Genomic DNA, 6,900 nt, shown 5'->3' with positions numbered 1-6,900 from the left:
TAAAATCATTTTTGGCATGAAAAGAATTTATTATACTTTGAATATTTATTTTGATACCAACATGGCACTATTAAGGTTGAATCCTACATGATTGAATGTTTTAGTTGTTGGCTGATATAGTTTCTTAGTTGTTTTCTTAGATATTCTAGGGAAACAATAATATTTGACATCCTTTCTAGAATTTATTACTCCTTGTTTATCTTATTACATCAAATGCCTTCCAAATAATGTTTAAGTGGTAATTAAAGCAACTTAATTTTTTTCTAACTTAGATGGGGCTATCTCTGGTTATTTCTGAATGATACCTGCTATCAAGCAAAGGGATTTTTTTTTTTTCTACTGCTTTCTAGCTTATAAAATGTTTTCTCAGAAATAGATGCTGAGTTTTAGCAGATAGTATTTTGTAGGAGGTCATTTTTCAAAATGATTATAGAGTTTTTTTCTTCTTTAATGTATCTTCTTTGTCATGTGTATTTGCCATTTTGATTCTATATTTCCCCTTTTCTCTGAATTCTGAATGCATTTTTCTTGATACTCTTCCAATTTACATTTCCAGCAGTGTCCACGCTTGTATTCATCATCTCTATTATTTAATACCACTAATCTTTTTATTTTTGATATTTTGAGTAACTTCTCTTTTGCCTGATCTCATTTTATAATTTCAAATTATAGCATAAGTCGAATCATTAAAACACTTTCTGTTTCCTCAATCAGTTTTGTTTCAGTGGCCTTTTGTATGTCAGCTTTGCTCAACAGAGAAATCTTGCCTCAACTTTGCAGGCAAGAGGGACAGGCACGAAATATTCAAAGTGATCAAAAGCAAGAAGCTCCAACCAAGACTACTCTACCCAGCCAGACTATTATTTAAAATTGAAGAGGAGATGAAGTGCTTTCAAGACAAGAAAAAGCTGAAAGAGTTCATCACCACCAAACCAGTGTTACAAGAAATGTTAGAGGGACTTCTTTAAGAAGAGGGAAAAAAAGAACATAAATACAAATAATAAAATGGCAATAACTATGTACCTATCAATCACCACTTTAAATGTAAATGGATTAAAAGCTACAATCAAAGGACATAGGATAGCTAAATGGATTAGTAAACAAGATTAATACATAAGCTGTCTAAAAGAGACCAGGTTGAAAGACACACAGAGACTGAAAGTAAAGAGATAGAAAAACATATTTCACACAAATGAAAACGAAACAAAACAAAAAACTGGGTAGCAATTGTGGAGGAAAAGGGGCCACACACTAAACCTGACAAGCTCAGGAGAGGCCAGCATGGCAGGCCCTACAAACTCAGAGAGTAAAATTAACCACAAAGGATGTTCTGAACATAAAAATGCCTAACTAAAAGCAGGTCACATCCTTGGCCTGTACCTTCCTTGACAAAGGTCAATCTGTACCTTAAGTGAGCCTGTTTATTGTCTTTTTGAATCTAAGATAACATACGCTTGGAATGTCAGAATACTCCCTTTTCTCGGAACCCTCAGGGCACATCCCACCATACCAGAGCACTAAACCACAGAATCCGTCATCATTATTCTCCCCTGATTACTATCTCAGTGTGCTGTAAAATGCTAACTATTAACTATCTTGTACCCACCAATGTAAAAGAAGTATCTATCTCTCCAGTTTATTTATTTATTTTTATTAAAATTTATTGGGGTGACAATAGTTAGTAAAATTAGGTGGGTTTCAAGTGTAAAATTCTGTAATACGTCATCTATATATCACATTGTGTTCACCATCTCCAATTTATTTTTTATCCAGTCCCAGAGATTTCCCTGCTTTGCTTTTTCCCAACCCCTTAATCTACCACCAATGGATTTCATGTAACCCTCTTCCTTTGATTCTAATGTATAAAATAAGTCACAAAACTGCCATTTTCTGGAGCATTTTCTCAATCCATTGAGATTTTGCTTTCCGGCAACTGTTGTCAGTTTGGCTTAAATAAACTCATTAAACGTCTTTACATGTTTGGACATTTCTTATGTTGCTCACAATACTTATATCAGATAAAACAGACTTTAAAACAAAAGTTATAATAGGAACAAAGGAGAATATTACATAATGATAAAAGAATTGATCCAACAAGAGGATATAACCCTTGTAAACATTTATGCACCCAATATAGGAGCTTAAATATATAAAGCAAATATTGACCAATAAAGGGAAAGACTGACAGTAATGTAATCATAGTAGGGGACATTAACACCCCTTTGACACCAATGGATAGATCTTCCAGACAAAAAATCAACAAGGAAACAGCAGCCTTAAATGACACACTAGACCAGTTGGGTTTTATTGATATTTTTAGAGCATTTCACCTTAAAGCGGCAGAATATACATTATTTTCAAGTGCACAAGAAACATTTTCAAAGATAGACCATGTGCTAGACCACAAAACAAGTCTCAATAAACTTAAGATTGAAATCATATCAAGTATCTTCTCTGACCACAATGGTACAAAACTAGAAATTACAAGAAAAAGAACTGAAAAACACACAAACACATGGAAACTAAATTACATGCTACTAACTAATGAATGGGTCAACAATAAGATCAAGGAAGAAATCAAATGTTTCCTTGAAACAAATGAAAATGAAAACACAATGACCCCAAATCTCTGGGACACAGCAAAAGTAGTCCTAAGAGGGAATTCATAGCAATCCAGACCTACCTCAAGAAACAAGAAAAATCTCAAATAAATCTAACCTTACATTTAAAGGAACTGGAAAAATAACAGTGAACAAAACCAAAAGGGAGTAGAAGAAAGGAAATAATAAAGATCAGAGCAGAAATAAACAAAATAGAGTCTAAAAGAGCAATACAAAAGATCAATGAAACCAAGAGTTGGTTCTTTGGAAAGATAAATAAAATTGATAAACATTTAACCAGACTCATCAAGAAGAAAAGAGAGAGTACCCAAATAAATAAAATCAGAAATGAAAGAGAAGTGACAACTGACACTATAGAAATACAAAGGATTATAAGAAAATAGTATAAACAATTATATGCCAACAAATTGGACAATCTGGAAGAAATGGATAAATTCCTAGAAACATACAATCTTCCAAGAAAGCATCAAGAAGAAACAGAAAATCTGAACTGACCAATTACTACTAATGAAATCAAATCAGTAATCAAAAAAGTCCTCACAAACAAAAGTCCTGGACTGGATGGCTTCACAGGTGAAATTTACTAAACGTTCAAAGAATTAAGATTGATCCTTCTCAAACTCTTACAAAAAATCCAAGAGGAGGGAAAGCTCCCAAGCTCATTTCACCCTGATTCCAAAACCAGACAATAACATCAGAAAAAAAGAAAATTATAGGCCAATATCCCTGATGAGCATAGATGCAAAAATCCTCAACGAAACATTAGCAAATTGAATACAGCAATACATTGAAAAGATCATATACTGTGATCAAATGGGTTTTATTCCAGGAATATAAGGTTACAATCAATGTCTATAAGTCAATTAATGTGACACCACATAAATAAAATGAAAAATAAAAATCATATAATCTTATCAATAGATGCAGAAAAAGTGTTTGACAAAATCCAGCATCGATTTATGATAAAAAACACTCAGCAAAGTGGGAATAGACAGGATATACCTCAACATAATAAAGGCGACAAACCCACATCTAACATCATACTCAATGGTGGAAAGCTAAAAGCATTCTTTTTAATATCAAGAATTAGACAAGGATTCCTACTTTCACCACAGGAATCCCACTTTAACCACAGGAATCCCACTTTCACTACATAGTATTGGAAATTCCAGCCACAGTAATAAGACAAGAAAAAGAAATAAAAGGCATCCAAATTGTAAAGGAAGAAACAAAACTGTCATTAGTTGCAGATGACATGATACTGTATAGAGGGAACCCTAAAGATTCCACCAAAAAACGATTAGAACTGTAAATGAATTCAGCAAAGTAGCAAGATACAAAATTAATATTCAGAAATTGGTTGCATTTTTGTACACCAATAATGAACCGTCAGAAAGAGAAATTAAGAAAAGAATCCCATTTACAATTGCATAAAAAAATACCTAGGAATAAATTTAACCAAGGAATTAAAATAACTGTATTTGGAAAACTATAAGACACTAAAGAAAGAAATTGAAGAAGATACAAATAAATGGAAGCATATAAGGTCTGACAATTAAGTTCACGAATTTGTTGCAACAATGTTGCTAATTTTTTTTGATATTAGAGAGATTATTCATTGTGAATTTGTACCAACTGGACAAACAGTTAACCAAGTTTACTATTTTGGAAGTGCTAAAAAGGCTGTGTGAAAAAGTTAGACAACCTGAATTTTTCACCAACAATTCATGGCTCTTTCATGATGACAATGTATCAGCTCACACGGCACTGTCTGTGAGGGAGTTTTTAGCCAGAAAACAAATAACTGTATTGGAACACCCTCCACACTCACCTGATCTGGCCCCCAATGAATTCTTTCTTTCCCTGAAGATAAAGGAAATATTGAAAGGAACATATTTTGATGACATTCAGGACATCAAGGGTAATACAATGACAGCTGTGATTGCCATTTCAGAAAAAGAGTCCCAAAATTGCTTTGAAGGGTGGACTAGGTGCTGGTGTCACTGCCTAGCTTCCCAAGGGGTGTACTTCGAAGGTGACCATAGTGATATTCATCAATGAGGTATATAGCACTTTTTCTAGGATGAGTTCATGAACTTAATTGTCAGACCTCATATATTAATCACTTCAATAAGTACAAAAATAGATAAAATGAAATAATTTTAGGGAAATATTTATAAGTTGGAAATAGGAACAAAATTTTTTAATTTGATAGTTACCCCAACAGCTTCATACTTTATAGTGAAACATCAGAGGTATTCTAATTAAAGTCAAAATCAAGATTAAAATGCCACTATGAGAGTCACAGGAAAATCTAATAGCAGAATTAAAATCCTAAAGACTTTAAATATTGAGTAATTGGACACAGAACATAAAATATGTTTAAAATGTTTAATAAACAAAAGGAATTAGAGATATGTAAGAATAGAATATTAACAAGAATGACCATCCAAATGAAGAAGATAAAATAGAGCTTTTAGAAAATAAAAATATAATTATTGAAATTAAAAATTCAAAACATCAGATAAGATGGAGCCAAAGAGAAAATAAGTAAATGAAAGATATATCCAAAATACACCAAAAAAGACAAAATAGTAGAGAATATAAAAGAAGCGTTAGAATATACAAAGGATACCAATACTAGATCAACCATATTGGTCATATTTAAAGAATTTATGGCTCAGCATTTCCCAGAATTGGTAAAAGAAACAAATATGAAGATTCATAAAACAAAGCCCAAGCAAATTAAAAATGAAAGTCACATCTAGATTGTTAAATTAAACAGTAAAATAACAGAGAGCAAGAGAAATTCATAAAATCAGAAAAGGTCTCTGATGCTAGAGAGAAAAGATAAATTACCTATAAACAATAGGCAGTTAGATTGACAGAAAAGTTATTGGAAGCAGCTAAAGGAAGCCACAAAATAGTAGGATAATGTCTTCCACATTCTGAAAGAAAGCAATTGTTAACCTAGTATTGCATATTCTGCTAAAATATCTTTCAAGAAAGAAGATGAGATGAATATATTTTCAGACCAAAATAAAACAATCACAAAAAAGAGTGTCATCACTAGCATACTTTCATGAGAGAAACGTATTACAGCTATATTTCATAGGAAGGAACATTATCTCTGAAACTCTGAGATGAAGAATGAATGAATGAAGACATCAATAAAATGTGGAGAAATCAAAACAAAAACTAAGCACATATCATATAATATGGGAGTTTGAAAAATGAGATTGAATATAAACCCTCTTGGATGACATGTTAGATGGGGCCGGGGTGATGATTATCAGAGGTAAAATACCCCTTGAGATAGGATGCTACTTCCTGTGATGACGGCATCACACAATCCAAAATTATCCCCCAACAGTAAGTAATAGAAAAGTAGACAAAATATAGGACACAACTATTTCTAACCATTGGACATGAGGAAATGCAGAACTGTAAGCACTGAGAGAAGGCAAACAAATAAGGGGGGTACTACCACTGCCCATGCTGTTTGGAGATAATTTCTAGACTGTGGTATAGGGTGGGGGACCCCCAAAGACAGCATGGTGATTTTGCTGAGTTGAAGAGACAGAGATGGGAGTTCAGTGAAGCTGAGGTGGCAGCAATGTATGGGCAGAGTTCCAAAGAACAAGAAGCTACACAGAGAAAGAATTACAGAAATATGCAGAGAAGTCTCTTTGAGTCTTTGGCTGAGTGACGTTCCAACATGAAAAGGGTGAAACTTTATGAGGCTGGTCAAAAACGATTTCCTGAGTGTGGCAGACGGACTCTCTAAGTTGCCCCCATGGCCCTAGTATGACTTCCTCTCTTTGAGTATGGGTGAGACCTGTGACTTATTTCTAGTGACATAGAATATATCAAAGGTGACAGGATGTACATGATTCCACGTATATGATTAGATTATGGAAGACTGTAGTGCTGACCTTGCTAGTCTCTCTGTGGTTCGTGGCTTTGAAGGAGGAAGCTGTCATGCTGTGATCTGCCTAGCCAGAGTGCAGCTGGGGTCCTTGGTCTGACAGACTGAAGGAACTGAATGTTCCTAAAAGCCACGTAAGTTTGCAAGCAGATTTTTCCTTAGTTGAGCCTCCGATAAGACTACAGAATTGTCTGACACCTTGACTGCAGTCTTACAGAGGACCCAGCTAAGCTGTGGTCTAACTCCTGAGCTACAGAAACTGAGATAATAAAAGTGTTTTCAGCTACTGTGTTTGTGACAATGTCATGCAGCAACAGCTAACCGATATACTGGGAAAAAATAATTACTGTG

The sequence above is a fragment of the Rhinolophus sinicus genome, chromosome 3 (assembly GCF_057876585.1).
Source record: "Rhinolophus sinicus isolate RSI-liver-muscle chromosome 3, RSI-T2T, whole genome shotgun sequence".
NCBI classification, from domain to species: Eukaryota; Metazoa; Chordata; class Mammalia; order Chiroptera; family Rhinolophidae; genus Rhinolophus; species Rhinolophus sinicus.
The sequence above is the reverse complement of the archived record's forward strand: the minus strand, read 5'-3'. Positions refer to the sequence as shown.